The 24,155-nt window shown below is 44.7% G+C and overlaps 1 long non-coding RNA gene across 5 annotated transcripts in view; it reads left to right on the top strand.

Annotated features, from left to right (window-relative positions):
- LOC132693844 (uncharacterized) overlaps positions 1-24,155 on the top strand; it is an 87,163-nt gene that overhangs the window by 20,655 nt on the left and 42,353 nt on the right. For 2 of the 5 annotated variants that reach the window (XR_009616999.2, XR_013556539.1), the window contains exons 4-6: positions 6,368-6,539; positions 8,709-8,870; positions 9,106-9,162. This is a non-coding gene — a long non-coding RNA (uncharacterized LOC132693844). Of the gene's footprint in view, positions 1-6,367; positions 6,540-8,708; positions 8,871-9,105; positions 9,163-11,336; positions 11,506-24,155 lie in introns of those variants that run through there. The other 3 variants (XR_009617002.3, XR_009617000.3, XR_009617001.2) reach the window with 3 other exon arrangements.

The raw sequence follows: 24,155 nt of genomic DNA on the forward strand, positions 1-24,155 counted from the left end.
AAGTAAAAATTAAGTTTTCCTCTTGCTGTATTCAAGAAAAAAAGATTAAATGAAAAGAAAAAAGAAAAAGAAAGGAAAGTGTTTGAAAATTTGAAAAGGTGAATACATTGATGTATACTAAAATGATGGAAGTAAAATAGAATTTGAAAAGATTACACAAAAGTAAAAAATATAGTAATAAAAATCAAAGAAAAACATTTTTGTTAAAAATTGAAAATAAAAATGATTTTTTTCTCTTTCTGTATTCAAGAAAAAGAAAAGTGTAAAAGAGAAAAAGGAAAATAAAAGAAAAAAAAAAGAAAATGAAATAGATGGACCTGCTAACAGATTGAAGTAGGAATGAAATTACTTTGTTTTCCTCTAGAAGTCAGTCTATGTAGCGCTTTATAGTCCATAAACTAAGCTGGTGGTGATACTTGTGTTCTTGAAGAGCGAAGTTGGCCCACTTGGGCGGGGCTCAGTGTAACAGCTCCGCTCTCCAGTAGATGGTGCTGCTAGCCTACTGGGGTGGATTGCTGCGGCGCTCGTAGGTGCATATGCGCATGCACGGGAGTGGTGAAATGGCGCCACCCAGCTACCCAGTCTGTTCTCCCGGATCAGCAATCGCGCAACTGTCCTCTGTCTTCGGCTTTTGTCCACTCCCCTCTTTTTCACTCTCCGTGACCATGCCCCAGGCAGTACCTCTCTCCCGAGTTTTGTCTCAGATGCGGCTGTTTTTCCCGGCCCCTTACTTCTGAAGGACTGCGACTTTGACCCATTCTGCCCCTCTGCAGGAGGGTCTCACTGAGTAATGGCTGAATGAGCAATTGGCGAATATCGGCTGCACCCAGGAATGCTTGCTGGACCCTGCTGCTGCTGGTGCCCTGAGACTGCAGCTGGGTGCCAGCCCACCCCAGAAAAAGTTCTCGAGATAATGTAGCAGCAGCTTTTCAGGGATTATGGAAAATCACAACACACATCTGGCACCAGGCTTCACCCTTAACGACCTTGTTCTGGTACCAGTGAATGTGGCCGTTTTCTTGGGTCTGCTGGGACCAGGTGGCTTCAACAGTCTCTACCAAATGTCCTTCCAGTAGTGGAACCTCTTTTCCCCATGTGGCCTGAGAACCTCCCAGACTCCACTCTGTTTCTGGGGATTCGCCCTTCCCACCAGAGCACTGCCAGGTATCAAGCTGTGGAGTTGCAGCCCCTGCGCTCCCCTTGTTTACAGTCTTAATGGAGTTTAAACCCTCTCCTTTCTCCTTTCTCTCTTTTTAGTTTAGTCCCTGCGGCTGTTTCCAATTTTCCACTTTCTCTCCTGCTGCTTTTGGGGAGGGGTGCTTTTCCCGTATCCCCCCCCCCCCCAGTCTCCATCCTCTCTCTGCCTGCAAAAGTGGTTCCCTATCTTCTGCAGCTTCTCACTCCTCAAGTTCACTTTTCTGTGCCATGTACCTGCTGAATTCTGTGGTTCAGGTTGTGCAGACTGTTGTGTTAATCCTTCGATCAGTTTTCTAGGTGTGCAGGATGGTTTAGTGTTGGTCTGGCTGTATTTCATGGACGCGAGACACACAAAAAGCTTCCATGCTGTTCCGCCATCTTGGCTCCTCTGGAGTGTTGCTCTTAAATACACTTATGGATCCACTGGATCTTAGTATAGGGAGAGCAATTAAAAAAATGCCTTTTCTATTCTTTGAAAAAGATAATACACACAGACAAGTATATCATGAGTGTATAGTTCATGGACTTTTCATAAAGTGAACCTATCCAAGTAACCAGCACCAGATGAAGAAAAGGAACGTGTCAGCCCTGCAGGGAACCCTCTCCTTCTTGTGATCCTTTCCAGCCATAACTTAAGAGCAATTTTCCTTGTGGGAATTCATTCACTGAGTAGTAATTTTTGCCTTCTGGAAATAGAGGTATAGCTGACCTAGGAGTGCAAACTAGATTCATTCTAATTCTTGGTCATGACACACTTTCATGGTTGGCCCATGTGCCAGTTCCCTCTTTTTATTAAGTTAGTAATTTATTTTAATTTTTTAAATGTTTTTTATTTTTGAGAGGAGGGGGAAGGGGAAGAGAGAGAGAGGGAGACACAGGATCTGAAGCAGGCTCCAGGTTCTGAGCTGTCAGCTCAGAGCCTGATGTGGGACTTGAACTCAAATTGTGAGATCATGACCTGAGCTGAAGTCAGATGCTTAACCAACTGAGCCACCCAGGTGCCCCAGGTAGTAATTTATTTTAAATAAGACTACAAGCATGGAGAATAGAACACTGACAACAGCTGACAGCCACCTCTATGGGCATCCCGTTCCCCTGCCTCCCTTTATTGGAAGTAACTACTTCCAATATACTATAGGCTTATATACTATAGGCTGTTCTGTTTGCTGAATTTCTGTCATTAGACAGTCATAGCCCTGGCCATTATAGATCATCTGACCATGACTTCAGAGGTCTCCTCTCCACTTGGGCTCCCTTGTTCTGCTTTGCCCTTGGGTAGAGGTGGTCCAAGAGTAGGCTGGTCCAGCCAGACAGGCAGTGCTGAGAGAAACCTAGGGTCAGATCTGCCCGGGGTGGGATTCCAGCATGGCCCTCATGAGATGTGGAGACGATTTGTCAAGGGAGCCTGAAGGAGAGGGAGGCTTCAGCAGTTGGAAGTGGGACCTACTGGGCCACAATTGGAGGGTTCAAGTATGAAAATCTCATATAACACTTTGACCAACACTTCTTGGACTGAGGTCATACAGGAGGATGGGTCAACTAACAATTGCATTCTCCTCTTTCCTGCCTCTGAGGGGAAAATGGGCATTTGGAAGGCAACTCACCATCTCTTTCATACTTTTCATCCCAGGTTTTCTGGAAGAATCCTATTTCAACATTCTGCCTCATGGTTTCACAAGCCATTGAAATATCCTAGAATATTCTCTATTGCAGTCCAAGTTACGCCTCTTAGACTGCCTTTTGTAATAAAAGTACTTTGCCTAAACATGTGTCTGAATTTTTGGTCTTTATACCTTGATCTCTAAAACTTGACCCTCATCAAATAGATTACATAGACAGAAAAGTATTTGGTAAATTTTAAAAAGACCAAGAAGTCAAACCAGGCAATGCCTCTGCAATGAATGGCTTAATGGCCATGGGCAGATTTCACTCCTTGGGCATTTCATTCCTTGATATCTGAGCAAATAATACATCTAGGAGATGGGAAGGAACATCCAGGGCAATTCCTAGGAGGAGGAAGGGACACATGAAGTGATGACAGAACTTTTTAAGATGGTTGAGATGATGGAAGTGAAGAATGCTTTTCCAGAATTAATGGTGACAAGTGAGGAACTGAGAAATGACTAAGTTTGATTCCACTGGTAGCTGTGTAAATTGGTGAACACCAATAAAAGCTGGCATGAATTTTTAGTCTTTCTCCCCTCCATTATCTGATTCCCACTTGGATTCTGAACGCTGGGCTTTCTTTTTCTTTTCATGGGCTCCATACTTGACCAGCCTTCATGACTTTCTTTCCCTTGCACGTACCTGGCTCCTTGCTTCTATGCTCTTGCTCATGCTATTGTTAGAGCAGGTAAGCCTAGTGGTCTCATTTCTACAAGTGCACATATGATAACGAGGCTTAAGAGCATGGCTGCTTTAGGTCAGACACTGCATGACTGCTGTTCACTTGACTCCCCATCAGTGACTGGACTTGATTAGAGACTGGACCTTGATTAGAGTCCAGTGACTGGACTTGACTAGAGACCTCAGGCTACCTAAAGTTGCCTTATAACCTCTCAAAGGTCAAGAGGAGCCTGGGCCACTTCCATATTTTTGAGACACCTGGTTTATTAAAAAGAAAGAGATTCCCACATGTTGGTGGAATTAAATGTTTACCTAAGTTCACATTCTATGCCAATGGCTCTCTGTGTTTCTGTGCATAAACTCAGTTGGAAGTAATATCAAAAGTGTAAACTTGAGGCCTTTTTGATAGTGATATTTGGGCCAAAGGACCTTCTTGTTCCCCCATGAGAGGCTCTCCTTGCCTTGATAATGGCTTTACTCCCTGTGACTTGGATTCTGGGAAGTGTTCCTTCTAAGTTATCTCGTTCAGCATGGTACTTTTGGGAGCAGATCAAAACTTCTGATTGTATACCTGTGACCCAGGCTTTCTTCCCCTGTCAGGCAAGACTTTACATCTGTCAGCCATCTTTTACAGTTCTCATGATCACCATCTTTTGAAAAACTAATTATGGGGTGACATTTCTTGAGCACTTTCTATGCCAAGAATTTTTCATTAATTCCCCCATTTAATCCTTTCATTTATCCCTAAGAGGTAAATATTATTGGCCCCAATTCACAGATGAGAAAAACTGAGGCTCAGAAACATAAGTACGTTTGTTGATGGGGTGGCGGTGGAGACTGTGCTTAAACCCAGGCATCCTGGTTCTAGCACTCATGTTTTTCACCACCTCACCTCCCTCCCTCATTTCTGAGAGAAACCCACACTGAGGAGCCAATCCTTCCATCCCTAACTCAACTGCCATCTTCTCCACAGGGTCTTTTTGGGTTACGTCAGCTGGAAGCTTGTTCCCCTCTTAACTCATGGTCCTGAGCACTTTCTCTAAATCTGTCTTATAACTCCTACCACATTTTTCCATTTCCTAGAGTTATTTGTGTATATTTCAGAAAATAGGGCCCTTGTCTAATAGAGCTTCTTTTTCCAAAGCACAATGCTTTGCTTATAGAAAGGAGTCAGCTCCTTTCTGTTGAATGAAGGGAATTTGCTTGTTGCCCTCGGGGGCCAAGCCTTCAGCTCCTCTGTCTGTGCCTTGCTCAGTGTGGTGCAGAGAGAAAGCCATGCGGTCAGCACACCCTGCTGACTGACTGACCAAAGCTGAGGTGCCTCCTGAGGATGGTTTTCCGTCTTTCATGTAAAAACGGCCCTGTTTTTATTGGTATTAAATTTCTAAATACAGAAGCTAAGAATTTTTCCTTTTGTAACGTAGGAAATACCTGATGGAAGGAAAACTGAATCTTGCCAAACCTTAAGAAAGGTCTCAGCAAAGCTCCCAGGAGTCTGTTGAAGCCCAGAGACCTCGGGTTGAAACTCTAACTGTCCAAAGAGGTCTTTCTGTGGGGTCTTAGTGGGTCAAATTCCCCTGCTGTGTGTGTGTATGTATTTTTTCAATAAAGAAAGCTATTGTATCTCTGATGAAGAGGCAGCAAGTTAACATCTTTTTAACAGGCCACCCCAGTAGTGGTTATTTTCAACAGCAATGGGTTACATGGGGACGTGGCAGAAACATGCTGAGAAATTGGGAATCTGGAGCTGTTTCTCAATAAAATGGAGACATAAGTGCCACCTGACTGTCTCATCTGGGCTTCTTTCAGATCTCTTGGCCAGGTATGCCCCTTCCTCATCTAGCCTACTGTCAGTTGTCACCTCATTGACCCCTGTTTTCAGAACACCACACCGAGGCACCAGACTCTTTCCTCTCATCAGGCATTTTCTTTCTTTCTTTTTTAAAAAAATTTTAAATATATTCTTTAATGTTTATTTATTTTGAGAGAGAGAGAACACTCAAGCAGGGGAAGGGCAGAGAGAGAGGGAAAAAGAGAATCCCAAGCAAGCTCTGTACTGTCGGTGCAGAGCCTGATGCGGGGCTTGTACCCATGAATGGTGAGATCATGACCTGAGCTGAAATCAAGAGTCAGATGCTTAACCAACTGAGCCATCCAGGCTCCCCTTGTCTGGCCTTTTCTGACCTTCTTCCCTCCCTGTAGAAATGTGCACATCCTGTCCATGTTTCCTTGGGGCCTGCTCTTGGAGTCTAATCTGTTAATGTGATAATGGGAATGCATGCCTTTCTTCCCACCCCAGATAACATACTTGCATTTTGTTTTTACTCAGACATAGACAAGCAGGGAGGTTGTAGGAGCAGGGCCAAATGCTATCAGATAGCATCAAAGTTACTGCAGTTCAGCCTTCTTGTTATTGTTTTTGTTTGAAAAAGCAAAGAACAGGCCAACCAACAAACAAAACAGAAGCTGTTTTTTACATTCAGGTCCAATTCATGGTTCACTGTGGCTTTGGAAAAAAAAATTTTTTTTTTTGGTTGGACTCTTCTTTAATAAGTCTTTCCCCAGCTTGTAGGTTGTACTCCAGGTCTGTAGTGGGGGGTGGGGGGTGTGGGAGAAAAGCATGGCAATGCAAGTTACCTCTCCCTAGAGCCTGAGCCCTTGTTCTTCCCTGGCTTCTTTCTGACCGGGAAGCTGGGATGTGAGTCTGGAGAATTCCCTTTGCTCATGTTCCCAGAGCCACCCATGTCTTGTCTTCCACCTCCCCCGCCTTTGTCCTCAGAGATGCAGGATGCCCCCAACTAAGGGGGTTATCTCATTTCCTCAGTTATGAAGGAAAGAGAGGAAGAGCCCATCCCATGGAAGAGAACCAGCTGTGCTTCAACTTCCCACCCAAGCTACACTACCTACTACAGCAGTGCCAGTGTCACCATCGTGTGGGAATTCCGTTCCTACTAGCGGGGAGCCTGGATCTTGCCCTGGAGGTTGACAAAAACAAGGTGAACACTCTACAATCTCCTTTCCGGGTACATGGCAGACATGACTAATCAACTGTAATTTTCAGGCACCTAGCAGACATCACTAATCAATTGTAATTTTCCACTGAGCTGCAGGGAAGGCTGCTTCCCCTCAGGCACTATCAATCTACTGGAGTTTGCATCATAGAGCAAACACATTTGCCTTTCCTTGCATAGTGACCCTTCTGTGGTTCACGCAGGAGGGTGGGAGTAGGCACAGTTCTTCGGCTGCCTAACAAGACGTGGAAACTGGGGAGGGAGGAAGAAGCTCTTTTCTTAGGTTTCATGTGATTTTAGTTTTGAGTCCAAAAGCTTTACCTGGTTTACTGGCTCTGGGCCGAATTGTGGCATCTCCACTCATTTTCTCTGCCTAATAGGAAGCAAAAGTGCAAGAAACCGCTTATCCTGAGGCTAGCAGTAGACTTACTCCTTGGGGGAGGAATGCGATATATTATAGTGACTCAGGCAGCCAGAGGGTCTTTGGAAGGGGGAGGGGTGTCAGAGGCTGGGGACAGAGGGCCAAGCTGGAGGTATCAAGTTCCCTGGCAGCCCAGGCGATCCTACAGAACAACACACATTCTCCTCGTCCACCGCTGGTGTTTAGACGCCACTGGAATGTCCTGGCAGGACTGTCTGTCCAAATCCATTCAAAATTGATTTTTGTGTCTTCGATGGGGAATTTTGGCCAGGATCCCTGTTGCCCCCCATTCAGTTAGACATTCTCCTTTCCCTTTAGCTTATTAGCTGCCTCTCTGTGGGAGTCTGGGCCTTCACATTCCCTCTTGAGCCGCTTCAAATGATCTGAAGCTGTAACAAGGATCGAGGTGGGTCTGTGCTGCAAGTCTGAAATGCCCAGATGCATTTATTTAAAGCAGCAGCCTCTCAGCAGGGTTGACACAGCCCAATGCTGAGAAATTGGGTTCTGGGCCAGGATCTCCCCACTTTGCCGGAGAGCCAGGAAATGGGTAGGAATGTCCAGTGCCAGAGCAGAGGAAAAGGAAGAATCAGAGAAGAAAAGCCAAAGATGTATAGGAAAATCCTTGTAGGATTTTCTGTGAGACCAGCTCCTCCACTCCAAGTGCCTGCCTGCCTTCAGGCCTGCTGCTTGCTCACGCAGTCAGCAGCTGGCTGAGCGTCAGTACACGCCAGGTGCTCTTAGGTGCTCACGGGGTGGAGGAAGAAAAATCCTATCCTCCAGGAATTTACCATCAGAAGAGATGACAAGTACAAACTGAATGAAAATTAAAATGTGGAGAAGAAGGTGGGTAGCTAAGGTATGTTAAGAGGAGTTCAGATGAAGTGGGACTACACACCTCTGTGGGCTCTAAGAGCTAGATTTTGAAGTGTGTGTGTGTGTGTGTGTGTGTGTGTGTGTGTGTGTGAATCAAGAGTTGTCCATCCTCCAGACAAGTGGCTGTCATTCTCAATTGCAGCTTCTTGGCTGTGCATTGGAATCAACTGACGAGCTCTAAGAAATACAGATGCCAGGTTCTACCTGAGGTTCTGATGCAATTTACCGAGTCCGCTGGGGGGAGGGTCCCATGGGGATGGGCAATGTCAAGCTGTACAGTGATTGGTCAGGCTCTGGTGCTCATTGGCTTTGATCGACAAGCTGGAAAATACTGATGGTGGTGGGGTAGAGGGTGGTTTCTATGCGTCACATGGGAGACACTGTCCTTTTCTCTGGGGGTACGTTAGGAAGGAGATGGTCTCCTTGTTTGAAAAGTGGAACATGGGCCCACAAGAGGCAGGGCTCATAGTGGAAAGAAACATATCCTTCTATTTTTTTAAAATACCAACATACATTCCTGGGAGGACTTTCCTCATTCCCTCTCTCCCTCTCCCTTCTAGTCTCCCCTTCTTCCATCTCCCCCTTCCCTGCCTTTATCCACAAATATTTATTAAGCTTATGCCACATCCTAGTCGCAGTTCTGGGGGGCCAGCATTGACCAGTGCACAATAGTTTTTAATTTCAAGGAGTTGACACCTTAGGTATTATCATAAAGCGGAGATACGGGTGGTGGTGGGAATGTGTATGTGTTCTGTACAGCAGGACTTTTCCTGAAGAGTCAGCAGTTGGTGACTTGGTGCTGTATTCTGTGGCTGTCCCAGCATCTTTGGTAAGCCCAGCAACCCATTATCCCTGTGCAGGCACCAGATATGCAGGCGAGCCCTTTTGGATGGGCTAGTCCAGTAGAGGTCCCAGAGGACTGAAGCCTGACCTGACATCACTGTGAGCAGAAGACCCTCCCAGCTTGCTGTGTAACTTTCATATTCAACAAGGAATGCCCTCCCCCACAACTGGAAAATATGGTGAGGTGACTATGATGAGTTGGGGAAAGAATTATTTAGGTCATGGAAGAGGTGGGTTCAAATCTAGACTCTCATTTACTAGCTAGGATACTTGGGGCAAATTACTTAGCCAGGTTCTTTCAGGTTCAATTATCACTAATTGTCATAACAAAATACTTTCTGAGAGCTTGCTACTTACTACATTGAGAACTTTATACATATCCTTTTGTTTTAATCCTCATTTTATTCCCACAAGATAGATGCTGTTATTACAGGACTCAGGTTAAAAAGGATGTCCAAGGACACATGACTGGTAAGTAGCAATGAAAACCCAGGCTGTGTGACTTCATGGCCTGAGCTCTTGCCATATATTGGAATAATAATATTTCCTCACTAGCTTGTTCTGAAGGCTACCTTATTTATCATGTGAAAGCAGAAAGCAGCTGGAGTGGTGACTGACACACAGGATTGTTTTCAATCGTTGATGATTTTTCAACTCAGGTGCTTTATGACTCCAGATCAATCCTTTCCTAAATCCTGAAACTGTGCTGACAGGAACACAAAAGACACAAAATGTCTAACAGTGTTCTGCAATGTTCCCAGTCATACTTAAGCAGCGATGACAACGAATAAATATGTATACAGTGCCATAATAAGATGTGCGTCCTATGACCTGAGCTTGCTTCCTAGAATCGCCATGAAGTTGGGCATTCTACAGCTGTTTATAGAAAGATGCAAAAAGTTACATCAGATAACACTACTCTTCACCACTGTTACCGTAAGATTGCTCAGATCTCACCGGAGAACTTAGTAATAATGTGGTTAATAGTCACGACAACCAAAATGGCGCTTAATATTTCTGCAGTATGTTTTCATGGGGAAATCTTCAAGCCAGATCCTTGTACTCACCCTTGTATTCAGCTTCACTGTTCAGAGTTTATCTTGCTCTGCTTCTGGTGGCATTTGACATTGCTGGGTCCTCCCACCCACCTGCCTTCCAGGATATCAGCTCTCCCAGTTTGTTCACCCTGGAAAAAGGTCTTCTTGATCCGACTGGTTTTTCAGTCTCTGCCCAGCCCTTAAAAGTTGAAGCTGCTACTTTTGAGGCAAAGCACCACTCATTCATTAATTCATTCACCCATTCATTGAGGACTTCTCAAATACCTACTAGGTGCTGTGGATACAGCTGTGAATGGATCAGACTTTATGGAACTCCCCTGCTTTTTAAAGGCGAGACAGATAATGAAATAAATCTGTAGATTATATAGTGTGATAGATGATGGTAAGTAGTAGGACAAAAGTAAAATGGGAAAGGAGGAAGGGTAATTACTAGAGTTTGATCCTAAATAAGTGGTCAGGGCAGTTCCCACTAAGAAGATATTTACCCAAGGACTTGAAATCATGGAGGGAGTGTGCCCTGTCGCATCTGGGGGAAAAACGTTAAAAGTAGAGGAAACAGTGAGTACGAGGGCTCTGAGGAGGAGCCTGCCTGGGGGAGTTTGAGGACTATCAGAGAGGCACATATGGCATCTGACTTCGGCTCAGGTTATGATCTCTCGGTCCGTGGGTTCAAGCCCCAGAGCCTGGAGCCTGCTTTGGATTCTCTTTCTCTGCCCCAACTCTGCTCGCACTCTGTCTCTCTGTCTCTCTCTCAAAAATAAATAAACATTAAAAAAAAAAGAAAAAGAGAGGCATGTGTGGAGTTGATGAGTGAGTGAGCAAGTGTGAGTGAGCAGGAGTGTGTGGAAAAGGTCAGGGGAGGGCACCTCCTCACACTGTTGTGAGGACACTGGCTTTTAACCATTTTGGGGCTTTGAGCAGAGGGGTTGTATCTGACTTATGTTTTAAAAGGATCACTTTAGGTGATCACCTTTTTTTAAAAAAATGTTTATTTATTTTTGAGAGAACACAAGCGGGGGGTGGGCAGAGAGAGAGAGAGAGAGAGAGAGGGAGACAGAGAATCCAAAGCAGGTTCCACATTGCCAGCACAGAGCCCGACGTGGGGCTTGAACTCAGGAACTGTGAGATCATGACCTGAGCTGAAGTCGGAAGCTCAACCGACTGAGCCATCCAGGTGCCCCCAGGTGATCACCTTTTTAGGTCAAGGTGACCATAGTCATCTTTTCAGGTGACTGTGGTGGGGCCAGGGTGGCACGAGGGGGAAGTAGAAAGACCAGTTTGGAGATTATTCTAACATCGAGGTGCAAGAAGAGCATGGTAACTTGATTTAGGGAGGTGGCTTGCAAGTGGGGTTCATCCCCCATTGTAGTCCCAGCTCAGCTACTAATGTGTGCAGTAGATGGGTCTGCCCTAATAGTTTCAGGAACAGGGGCAAGAGCGCAAATGGACGTCCTCAAACATTTAAAAGGTTTAATCAATCTAACAAACTTTTAAATAACATTACTTCATTCCTCCTGACATGGCAATATACCTTCATAATGGCAGAATAAAAAATTATCGTTAGGGTACAATCATGTTTCCCTGCAGCCACCGAGGTGATTGCACGTCCCACAGAGTGAGAGCTTGCTGCTTTCACCCTGGCTGCGAACGGCCCAGGAGCATATGCAGAGAACTCACATGAGCCGACCCTGAACAATACATTCTCCTTTCTCACCTTCCATCAGGATGTACACCCCTTTCTTCTTTGCAAACGTGAGTTGGGTCCTAGATATGGTTGCTGCCTGGGGTCCAAATCAGAGGGGGCTAAGGTTACTTTCCCACCTTTCAGGAATGGCAATGTTTCTTTAGCCAGTGGGTCTGGTCTCTCTGCAGGGAGAACCAGGTTTTGGTCCCATTGGGTGAGTCCTTTTTTTTAAAAAAAACAGTTTTATTTGGGGGGAGGCACCTGGGTGGCTCAGTCGGTTAAGCATCTGACTTTGGCTCAGGTCGTGATCTCACAGTTTCAGGGGTTCCAGCCCCGCGTCGGGCTCTGTGCTAACAGCTCAGAGCCTGGATCTTGCTTTGGATTCTGTGTCACCCTCTCTCTGCCTTTCCCCTGCTCGCACGCTCTCTCTGTCTTTAAAAAAATAAATAAACGTAATAAAGCCCCCAGGTTTGTTGGGATATAATTGATCTACAAAATTCATCTGTTTAAAATGTACATTTCAGCCATTTTTAGTATATTCACAGAACCGTGCATCCATCGCTGCTGTTCATTTTAGAGCATTTATATAAACTCCCAGAGAAATACTATCCCTATGAGCAGTCCCCCTCCCTGAAGCCCTACACAACCACGAATCTACTTTCCATCTCTGTAGCTTTGCCAGCCATGGGCATTTCATATCAATTGGAATCATATAGTAGGTGTTCTTCTGTGACTGTCTTCTTTCACTTAGCATAATGTTTGCAAAGTTCATCCATGTTGCAGCACGAATCAGTCCTTCATTCCTTTTTATGGCTGAATAATATTTCATTGTATGGAAAGACCACACTGATTTACTCATTCATCCATTGGGCCTTTGGATGGTTTCTGTTTTTTGGCTGTTATGAATAGCGCTGCTCTGACCATTTGTGAACGCATTTGTGATTGAACATATGTTTTTATTTCTCTTGGGTACGTAGGTACCTGGAGTGAAATTGCTCAGTCGTTGTGAGGAATTGCCAAGCTGTTTGTGCCAAGCCACAAATGAAGGTTCCGGTTTCTCCATATTCTCACCAATTTGTCTTTGATTGTAGCCACCCTAGTGATTGTAACGTGGTGTCTTGTGGTTTTGATTTGCATTTCCATGATAAGTAATGGTGTTGGGCATCTTTTCATATGCTTATTGGCTATTCACATATCTTCTTTGGAGAAATGTGTATTCAGATCCTTTGCCTTTTGAAAAAATTGGATTGTCTTTTTATTTTTAGTTAAATTTTAGTTAACATACAGTGCAATATTGGTGTCAGGAGTAGAATTCAGTGATTGATCACTTACATACAACACCCAGTGCTCATCACAAGTGACCTCCTAATACCCATCACCCATCTAGCTGATCTCCCACCCACCTCCCTCCATCAACCCTCAGTTTGTTCTCTATTGTTAAGAGAGTCTCTTGTGATTTGTTTCCCTCTCTCCTCTTCCCTGTTTCCCGTATGTTCATCTGTTTTGTTTCTTAATTTCCACATCTGAGTGAAATCATATGGTATTTGTTTTTCTTTGACTGACTTAATTCACTTAGCATAATACATCCTAGCTCCATCTATGTCATTGAAAATGGCAAGATTTTATTCTTTTTTTTTTTTTTAATTTTTTTTAACGTTTATTTATTTTTGGGACAGAGAGAGACAGAGCATGAATGGGGGAGGGTCAGAGAGAGGGAGACACAGAATCTGAAGCAGGCTCCAGGCTCTGAGCTGTCAGCACAGAGCCCGATGCGGGGCTCGAACTCACGGACCGCGAGATCATGACCTGAGCCGAAGTCGGCCGCTTAACCGACCGAGCCACCCAGGCGCCCCATGATTTTATTCTTTTTGATAGCTGAGTAATATTCCATTATTATGTGTGTGTGTGTGTGTGTGTGTGTGTGTGTGTGCGCATCTATATCTATCTATCTATCTATCTATCTATCTATCTATATCATCTATCTATATACCTATATCTATATATAGATACATATCACATCTTCTTTATCTATCATTGATTGTGGACATTTGGGTTCTGTCCATAGTTTGGCTATTGTTGATAATGCTGCTGTAAACAAAAATCTGTATTTTTGTATCCTTTGGGTAATTACCTAATATACAATTGATGGGTCATAGGATAGTTTTATTTTCAGTTTTTTGAGGAACCTCCATACTGTTCTCCAGGGTGGCTGCACCAGTTTGCATTCCCACCAACAGTGCAAGAGGGTTCCCCTTTCTCTGCATCCTCACCAACATCTGTTGTTTCTTGTGTTGTTAGCTTTAGCCATAAGGTGGTATCTCATTGTGGTTTTGATTTATATTTCCCTGATGATGAGCGATGTGTCTGTTAGTCACCTGGATGTCTTCTTTGGAAAAGTGTCTATTCATGTCTTCTTCCCATTTCATGACTGGGTTATTTGGTTTTGGGTGTTGAGTTTGATAAATTCTTTATAGATTTTGGATATTAACCCTTTATCAGATATGTCATTTGCAAATATCTTCTTCCTTTCTGTAGGCTGCCTTTTAGTTTTGTTGATTGCTTCCTTTGCTGTGCAGAGCTTTTTATTTTGATTAAGTCCCCATAGTTCATGTTTGCGTTTGTTTGCCTTACCTCCAGAGACATGTCAGGTAAGAAGTTGCTGCAGCCAAGGTCAAAGAAGTTGTTACCTGTTTTCTCCTCTAGGATTTTGATGGCTTCCTGTCTTATGTTTAGGTCTTTCATCCATTTTGAATTTATTTTTGTGCACGGTGTAAGAGAGTGGTCCAGTTTCTTTTGCATGTTGCCATCCAATTTTCCCAACACCATTTGTTGAAGAGCCTGACTTTTTCCCATTGGATATTCTTTCCTGCTTTGTCAAAGATTAGTTGACCATATAGTTGTGGGTCCATTTCTGGGGTTTCTATTCTGTTCCATTGATCTGCGTCTGTTTTTGTGTCAGTACCATACATTTGGCAAAATACAGCATCAATTCTTGATAAAAATCCTCAACAAAGTAGGGATAGATGGAACATACTTCATCATCATAAAGACCACATACAAAAGAGCCATAGCTATTATCATCCTAAATGGGGAAAAACTGAGAGCCTTTCCCCTATGGTCAGGGACAAGACAAGGATGTCTACTCTCACCATTACTACTTAACAGTACTGAAAGTCTTAGCCTCAGTAATCAGACAACAAAAAGAAATAAAAAGCATCTAAATCGGCAAGGAAGAAGTCAAACTATTACTATTTCCAGACAACATGATACTCTGTAGAAAACCCAAAAGACTCCATCAAAAATTGCTAGAACTAATACATGAATTCAGCAAAGTCTCAGGATATAAAATCAATGTGCAGAAATCTGTTGTATTTCTATACACCACTAACAAAGCAGCAGAAAAAAAATCAAGGAATTGATCCCATTTGCAATTGCACCAAAAGCAATAGATACTTAGGAATAAACCTAATTAAAGAGATAAAATATTTGTACTCAGAAACTATGGAACACTTGTGAGAGAAATTGAATTGAAGACGATACAAAGAAATGAAAAAACATTCCATACTCATAGGTCGGTAGTCTATACTACCCAAAGCAATCTACACATTTAATACAATCCCTATCAAAATACCACCAGCATTTTTTACACAGCTAGAACAAACAATCCTAAAATTTGTATGGAATCACAAAAGACCCCAAATAGCCAAAGCAATACTGAAAAAGAAAAACAGAAACTGGAGGCATCATGATTCCAGATTTTAAGCTATATTACAAAGCTGTAGTCATAAAATTGGGTTGTCTTTTTATTGCTGAGTTGTAAGAGTACTTAATGTATTCTGGAACTAGTCCTTTTCATGATTTGCAAATATTTTCTCCCATTCTATGGGTTACCTTTTCACATTCTTTTTTTTTTTTAATTTTTTAATGTTTATTTTTGACAGAGAGAGAGAAGGACAGAGCATGAGTGAGGGAGACATAGAATCTGAAGCAGGCTCCAGGCTCTGAGCTGTCAGCAAAGATCTTGAAGCAGAGCATGAACCCATGAACTGTGAGATCATGACCTGAGCCGAAGTCGGACACTTAACTGACTGAGCCACCCAGGCGCCCCACCTCTTCATATTCTTAATTCAGCTTTATTATTTTTTTTAGGTTTTGGAAAACTTTCTGGGCCCTGGTACTTCTGACCCTCATACAGACACAGAGCATTAGAGAAAGGAACAAACATTTATTAAGCATGCTTCATGAGTTATTCATTTTAATTTCCACATAGGCCAATGGTATATATTTGTTGGTTCCCCTGTACGGTGATAAAGCTGAATCTCAGAAACAGGAAGGTATCTTGGCCAATGTCTCCCAACTAGTAGGAATGTAAAAAGAGATTTAAACGAATAGACTTTTTATTATAAATCCATGCTTTTTACTCTAGCTAGTAAATCCCCTCCTATCGTAATAAGTTGACCCTAGATTCATCAGAATTATAAAAATATAATACTGATATGAAAGAAACAATTAAGGGCTTGGCCTGAGAAACCATTCATCTAACGTCACCTCCATTGACAGGAGTGGGTATTGTGTGTACCTGGGAGCCTGGCCTGGGAATGAGAAATCTCAAGTGAGGGCACGTGAGTATTCTTGATAAGCCATTGTGTTTGCTCTTCCTTTTTGAGGGTGTTGGGGCAGCAACACATGGCAACTATTTATTACTCCACTTGGCATTGCAGTCTGGGAGCTGGCAAAGTGGGTCTGTAGGGCATGCTGGGATACTCATTATTGCAGGGAGATCAAGGAGCTTGAAATCAGCAGCTGGCCTGGATTTCCTGGTGAGATTAGGGGGACAGATATTGCTGGGAGGGAAAAGGGCCGTGGGTAAAGTCCTGGGCGAATGAATGACTGTGGAAGGCCGAGAAAGCCAGCTTCAAACAATCCTCTTTCTCTGGAACATGATGTTGGGGGTGTTTGATAACATAGGATCTCAAGATTGAAATGACAAAGTTGTATGGAAAGGAACTCTCCTGGAAATGAGGTCCTTTACTTCAGCCCACAATCTTTTTTTTTCTTGGAAAATTTACCAGATGATCTCTTAAATCATGCATTTAAAATATTCTCTAAATACGCTTTCCTAAAACTCCCAGGTCTGTTGGAAATGGCCATTGTTGGAGATAAGGATTCAGTAGCTGATTTTCCTGTCTACCCAACATGCCTCCCTGTTTCCAGTCACCTTTTTAATCTGGCACAATCAGCAGAGACCAGCAGAGCAGATGGTGTGCACTGGCCAGTGGTGTGCATTCAGTTAGTGGGGTGATTTTTGAGGAAGAATTAAAAAGCCTTCAAGTGCTTTCCACATATATATGAGTCTTTTCCAACTCTGCATTACAGAACTGTATAGGGGTACCTGTGATGGTGGTTTGCTAAACTCTGTTATAACTGAAGGAGTAGGGTTTGCCAAGGCTCAGGAGCCCCTGTTCAAATAAGATACTCTAAACCACTAATTCTTTCAACAGACAATTATTAGGCACAGGGTATCGTGCTGGTACCAGATACCATGTTAGGTGTTCTGAATCACAATAGATTTGAAGACATGGCCCTTACATTCATGCTGCTGACTGTGTAGTGGGTAGAGGGTGCCATGGAGGGGTAAATAAATTGACTAGTATAGCTCAGTCAGGAGATAAAGTGTTCTATTCTCTGAGAAAGCAGATCCAAATCAAATTGGGAGGATCAGGGGTGACATCCAGGAGAAACTGACTTTTTAATTTTAAGAGCTGCCCTTAAGATATTTTCTAAACTCTGTGCTGTTTCTTGAGGCAACACAAACAAACAAAGTCTAGAAATCATGACACTCCTACATGTCTTGGTGGTTGTACCAAGAATGCAAGCCCCTGACTTCTCCTTACCTAGCCAAATCTCAGACTTGTGTTTGTAGTGAGTATCCTTGATGGACGAAGTAATATCTCACTCTAGGACAAAGAGTAGGCAAGCTTACTGCTTGCTATAAAAGTAGTAGATTCCCTAAACTCTGTGCCCCTCAGCTGCAGTACAGACCCACTCTGTGCCAAGCATCCCTCTGGGCCTGATTCCATTGCCACGTGGACTTTGGGGGGCCGGCATGTGATGCAAACGTGCTGCTACCCATGCTGCTTGCTGTGCTGTGAGCAATAATGTTCTTCATCTCTGAGCCAGGAGTCTCACATCTTCTGCCAACACCCATGAAATAGTAACATGATAAGTTATTAACTTATACAATCCGAGGCCCAGCAGTGCCTCTTTCACCATGTGAGGAAATGCTCTTTCTGTGTTATGCTTGGTTAGAAAGGAAGAAGGAGGGGCGCCTGGGTGGCTCAGTCGGTTAAGCGTCCGACTTCAGCTCGGGTCGCGATCTCGCGGTCCGTGAGTTCGAGCCCCGCATCGGGCTCTGGGCTGATGGCTCAGAGCCTGGAGCCTACTTCTGATTCTGTGTCTCCCTCTCTCTCTGCCCCTCCCCCATTTATGCTCTGTCTCTGTCTCAAAAATAAATAAAACGTTAAAAAAATTAAAAAAAAAAAAAAGAAAGGAAGAAGGAGGCCCCATGGTCAGGTTGCTTGGACCCCCACAGTGTTCAGACAAATAAAAATACAGTTCTCCCTGAGCTGCTGCCATCATGGTGCTGGTGGGAGATGATCTGCAATGAAATGAGATGACTTACTCTAGAGCAAAGGTTTCCAAAGTTTTTCATTTTGACAGCGGGACCATTTATTTTTTCTTAAATAATTTATAAGAAACACCAATATATTCAAAGAACACAGAAAATTTCCTCTTAAAGGATAAATGTTGGGACTTGAAATCTGCTTACTTTTTGTAATTTAGATGTATTTCAGCAAAGAACATTGATAATTCTATTCTGCTGGTAGTCAACCTGTAAGACAGCCTAGGTATCCCTGTACTAGTTTAAATACAAGGAACTTGGCAGTGGAGGGCTCTTGCCAGGAAAGGCAGCTGCATCTTCACTCACAGGCTTCACGGAGAGGCGTTTACCTTTGCCGATTTGCCACATTCTACTGTCTGGCCTTCAGTTTTGTGGATTCAGAGACTTGATTTATTAGCTCAGCAGGAGTGACTTTCGAGGGCTGACTCACATTAGATGTGCGTAGAAGGCTGATGTACAAACCAGCATCACTTTTGTTCCAACTAGAGAAAGGGCCCCTTCTCCTTGGCCAAAACTGGCCTGCACCAAGGGCTTGATGAGAGAAATTCATAAGAATCGTCAGACACCCTCCCTTCCACTGAGCACCTTGTGGCGGCACCGTCTATATAGATGCTGTTGGTGGCGCACAGCACTTCAGCTCTGTTTAATGCCCACATCTGCAGCCAGATGCTGAGCTCCCGAGGAAGTGACTATGTCCTATTTGTCCTTTGAAAAAAGTTTTAAAATATGTGCATTTATTAAAGAATTGAAATGTGGTTCCATTGTTGACAGAATTCCTGAAATAGCAATGAATCACAGTTTGAGATTCAGGGGTATACAAGATTGGGCTAAGATCCATAGCACTTGTAGGAAGATATGAACTTAAAATATAGTACGATAACAATAATATCTTAAGTTATATACCTGTTATGGTTTCCATGTATTTTAACATATATGTCTCTTCTGTTCCTTGAAACAGACTAGCACAGCAGGCGTTTATTTCTAAAAGAATAGAGCTTTTCTGACTTAGAAAATACTTTTACACATGTTAGCACATTTGATCTTGATGTGTGTGTGTGTGTGTGTGTGTGTGATTATAACAGTCCTGTGAGGTTTATCGGATAGGTTTCCTTTATTTTATGGTTGGGACACTGAGAGAGAGAGGTTGTCTGATCAACTCGAGGTGACACAGCTCATAGATCTTAGAGTCGGATTAGAAATCCAGCTCTCTTTCCTCCTCTCTGTTTGTGATATATGTAGTTTGGCTTTTGGAGGCGAGTGCTATTCCTCATTAAAGGCTGATGGGTGGAGCTGTCCCAGGAAGGAGGTGGACTTTACATGTGGCTGCTGTATGAGCTCAGCTCTGGATGGCTTTTCCTGTTTAATAAACTGTGTTAACTTTACTAGCACTTGTTCTTGGCTCCACTACACAGCAGTGGTTTAGGCAATGGGTTGGAAGAATGTGCTAATTGCGAGCTCTAATTTTCTTCCATCTTAAAATAAATACTTAGCATTTTAGTACTTGGAGTGAGGCATGACACAGTGTTGCTGGGGACTCATAGCAATTGGTGGCTCAAGGGACTGGCTGGAGGGTGTGGGGACAGAATGGGAAAGGGTAGAGAAACAGAAACTTGCAGGTGGTCCAGGGACCTGGGTCTCGTTGGTGGGAGAGGTAGGTACTGGTGGGAGGGGCAAGTGCTGTGCAGGGAGAGGCAGAGGGGAGGAGTGGTGTAAGGTTCTGGAAGTATACTATCAATGCTCCCTGTTCCAGAAAAAGGGAGAGTCTGATAGTTCATCTGGCTTGTTGCTATGGCTTTATCCAACTGTTAGTGGATAAAGTATAGCGTCATGAGTTGCATCGAGTAAATAATTTTTCTCTCATTCAAGAAGTGTTTTTTGAGCATCTGTGTGTCTTGGGCACTGTGTTCCATGCTGGGCAGACAGTGGAGGCAGGCAGAGCTAGAATACGAGAGCCGGATGGGATCTTAAAGATAATCTCTTCAATGCTTTATTTTATAGTCATAGAAACTGAAGCCCAGAGAGGGCAGTGAACTTGACTCATATCACTCGGCTAGTTGGCGGCAGAACCCAGACGAGAACCCACATCTCTTCATCCTGGGCCGGATTTCTACCCAACTCCACTTTATTGGCACTAAAATGTTACACCTATTCAGGATGGGGAGCCATGGATATATGGAACTGCGCCATATTGTATTAGTTAGGACAATGCTGGTGGCTGTCGGAAATAAATGACCTAAACAATAGAAGCTGATTTCTCCCTTGTGCTGAGTCCTTGTGCTGCATCCTTTGGCACTGGCATCTGCACCATCAGATTCTGTCATCTTGAAACCAAGGCTTCTCAGGTCATCTGGAAGACCTGGATTTTGCTAAGAGGCACCCCCTGGAAGTGGCACTCCCAGTCCATTGGCTAAACCTCACTCATATGGCAAGACCTCGCCAAGGCAGGCTGCGAAATCAGCTTAGTACACCCAGATGGAGGAGGGGCAGGTTTGGCGGGCAGTTAGCCAGTCACTGCCATGTCCATTACCTATGAGTTTCACTGTAGGACACAAAAGGGGAAGTCACAAAATACTTGTCACAAAAAGGGGACACTGGATGTGCTAGATCTGAGAATCATCCTGGTAATATGAAAATCCACCTTCAGAGGTGTTCAGTAGACACTTCCAATTTTTCCTTTCCTGTGGTTTTCTCTTCCTAGTAAGATTTACTTTGGCTTGCTGAAAGCTAGCTCAGCCTGATTTGGAAGGCCATAGACATGGCTCCAAGGAAGAGGGAGAGAAGTCAGTGGCCTGGCTTTCAGCAAAGGCTCCCTGTGACTTGCCTGCGTGGAGTCCTGTCCTGGGCAATGTTGAACCTCATGTCGATAATCTTGTTCCTCAGCTGATGAGATACGAACCTTCATAAGCCCTCATGTTTGGTTAGTGCCTCCTGGTTTGCAAAGAGCTTTCTAGAACATTATCTTACTTCAGCATCACATTAAGCCTCAGAGATGAAGGAGGAGGAGGCAGGGAAGGAGCTGGCAGGAACGGAGGCCATTCGTTGAGAGGGGAGATTATTTCCAGCTGAGAGAGGGGTTTTGCTGCAGAAGTGGCATTTGAGAGAGGCTCACAGACGACAGCATCCCAGGGGGGAGACCACATCATGAGCAAAGGTGCAGAAGGGTGGAACACTGACATGTCTTAGGGGCTGGGAGGTAAAGTCAGCTTGGCTGGAGTAGGGGTGCTTGAAGGAGAACAGCGGGAGTCAAGCTGGAAGGATGGAGTGGGCACCGGAGACAGAATTGTCATTATCCTCAACCCCACAGCCCTTCCAGAAACCCATTCCCAGATCACCTGCTAGATGCTGGGCACTCTGCCGGGTGTGGGAGGTGCACAAAAATATCACACACAGTTCCTGCCCTTAAGGAGCTTGCGGCCCACCAAGGAGGAAGGGCACACACGCAGCAATCTTTAACGAAAGGCATACGAGCTGCTTGTAAAGTTTGCACTTCCATTTAATATGTGCATGCTTTCTGCTCAAATCAGAAAGACAGGAGCCTCCAAAACTTCCCCTTTCCCATGCATCTAGAGCTCTCTCTTGAAGGGCCCTCAAAGAGTCTTTGGGGAGGCGAGTAAACCCAGTGGTTAAGACCACAGTCTCTGGAGTCTGGAAGGCACGGATTGCAATCTGGGTTTCAACACTGATGACGTACGACCTCTGGTGAAGTTTTCAGTTCTCTAGTCGTGGTTACCTTGTCTGTAAAACAGGGGTGCAGACGCTTCCCGGTGGATTGGGTCGGCATGAGTATCAGTTAGGACGATGCAGGGAAATACTTAGTACCATGCGTGGCACACAATAAACACTCAGTAAATGCTAACACATAAAAATGATGCTGTTGGCCGTGGCTTTATGGAGCCTGCTGAGCAGGAGCCGACTCTCTGAGCGGGGACATGGTCTTCCCGGAGACCCACGCAGAAGGCAAAGCTGGGCTGGTGGTCCAGATCCTTGATGACATTTCTTGGCTTGAGCAGTAGACATTTCTCAATAAGTCAGGTGTTTCTTGTAGACACGTGCCACACGCACACCCTCTTGAGTAGTGTCTGGAATGCAGGGAGGATGTGTGGACTGTGTCACCACTAACTGTTACATCCCGTTCTGGGGCAGCATGTTTCCAGAGGCCAAACCAACGCCAGTGTCAGGGCGAGTGAGGGGGTCGGGGTGCAAGGAGCCCAGCTTTGTGGCAGCAGATGCCACATTCCTTCTGAACGCTTCCTGCAATTATCCTGCCCTGGGTGAGGCTGTCTACCCTCACACACAATTGGCTTTCCTCTCTTAAGAGTTTGGGATAGTTCAGGCCTTGAGAATCAGCTGTGTTTATTAGATAGCCTTTGTTTTCCCTTTCTCAGATAGGAAGCTCATTAGAAACAATCCTGAACAACCACCCTTGAACCTGGGATTTAAAGTGTCCCCTGAGAACTGGGGATACGCCTTAAGGGGGGGGGGGGGTCATGTTCAGAGACACAGCCCTACTCAGAGCAGCTAAGCAGCCAGGTCGGGTCCCAGGCGATGCTGGGCTGATGATAACACAACTCTCCACGTTCCGCGGATATGAGGTGCTCTGAGGTGAATGCTTTCCGTCTGTGACCCCATTTCACAGGAGAGGAGAAGCTGGGGCAATGTGTGTGTGTGTGGGAGCTGTGTGCAGCGTGCTGCCTCGATGACCCTCCGTGGCCCTGTCTCCTCCACCATCTCCTGCACCCAGATCGGCTGACGTCCTTGGTTTTCATGGTTTGCACGGGAGAAAGAGGATGAGAGCAGTAAGTGGAGCCACCACAGCCCCTCAAAAAAGAGGCCCTTTCAGCTCTCCTAGGTGCTGGCCAGCCCCTCCTGGAAGGGCCTTGGGAGCCTACGGAGACTGTGGAGGGGCTCAGTCTCCTGCGTCATTGAGGCTCAGCCAGGTGGCTTCATCACTTCATCCAAGCTGTCCGAGCCTCAGCTTTCTTATTTTTGTTATTTATTTTTATGGGGTTAGCAATGACACTTAGCTTCTAGAGGCTGCCGGGGGAGCAGAGTGAAAAAGTGCTCATCAAGGACGGCCCAGTGCCTGCCATCTAACCAATGGCTGAGAAACGGTAGCCAGATGGTTAGGACCACAATTCATTCTAGAGAAATTGAGGCTCTGGGCCTGTCTGGGTCTGGGCACCTCAGAGAACTTTGAGAAGATGTTTTCATGTCAGTGTCTCCCTCCTGGCCTTCCTCTCTGTCAGGGGGAGCCAGGTGGAGGCAGAAAAGGGAGACTTTGCAGGTGCGGGTAGACAGTGGTTCTCAAATGCCCTGCTCAGGGTCCACAGGGTGGTTTCTTTGTTGTTTTTTATGACTTCTTCTTGAGTCTTTTCCAAGCAGCTCTGTTAGGGGGAGGCATAGAAAAAGGGAAGGGATATTTGGTATGTTCCATCCTTTTCTTATATCACCAGGTAGGAGCTTCATTACCAAAAAAGAAACAAGTGGCTTATTCTTCATTACATTATTTGGGGAAAGAATCAGAACTTCAACCAAAGTTGCTTCCAGCTACCACTGCCTTCTCCCCTTTCCCTGTCTCCCCAGTACTGCCTCTCTCCATGCTTCCTCCTACGTGATACCTTAATTCTTATCTGAGAACACCATGGTTATCTGCTAACACCCTAGTCAGCAGCTAATGCCTCAGTTATTGGCTAATGCCAAGAGGATTAATGGGACCTGTGTGCTCGGAACCCAGTCAGGAGGTAGCCAGATTCCTGGATGGGTAAGTGGGGAGGCACGGAGGAGAAACTGCCGTCATCAGTGGGCTGCCTCCTGGCTGGGCCTGTGCCAGTTCATCCTCAAAGGTGTCCTGTAGGCAAAGAAATAATTGCACAGAGCTTGAGCCTGAAAGTAGGAAACATAAAGGTCTAGGGGCACCTGGGTGGCTCAGTGAGTTAAGCGTCTAACTCTTGATCTCAGCTCAGGTCATGATCTCAGCGTTGTGAGTTCAAGCCCTGCATTGGGCTCCATGCTGGACATGAAGTCTACTTTAAAAAAAAAA

This window comes from Panthera onca, chromosome B4 (genome assembly GCF_046562875.1).
Source record: "Panthera onca isolate mPanOnc1 chromosome B4, mPanOnc1 haplotype 2, whole genome shotgun sequence".
NCBI classification, from domain to species: Eukaryota; Metazoa; Chordata; class Mammalia; order Carnivora; family Felidae; genus Panthera; species Panthera onca.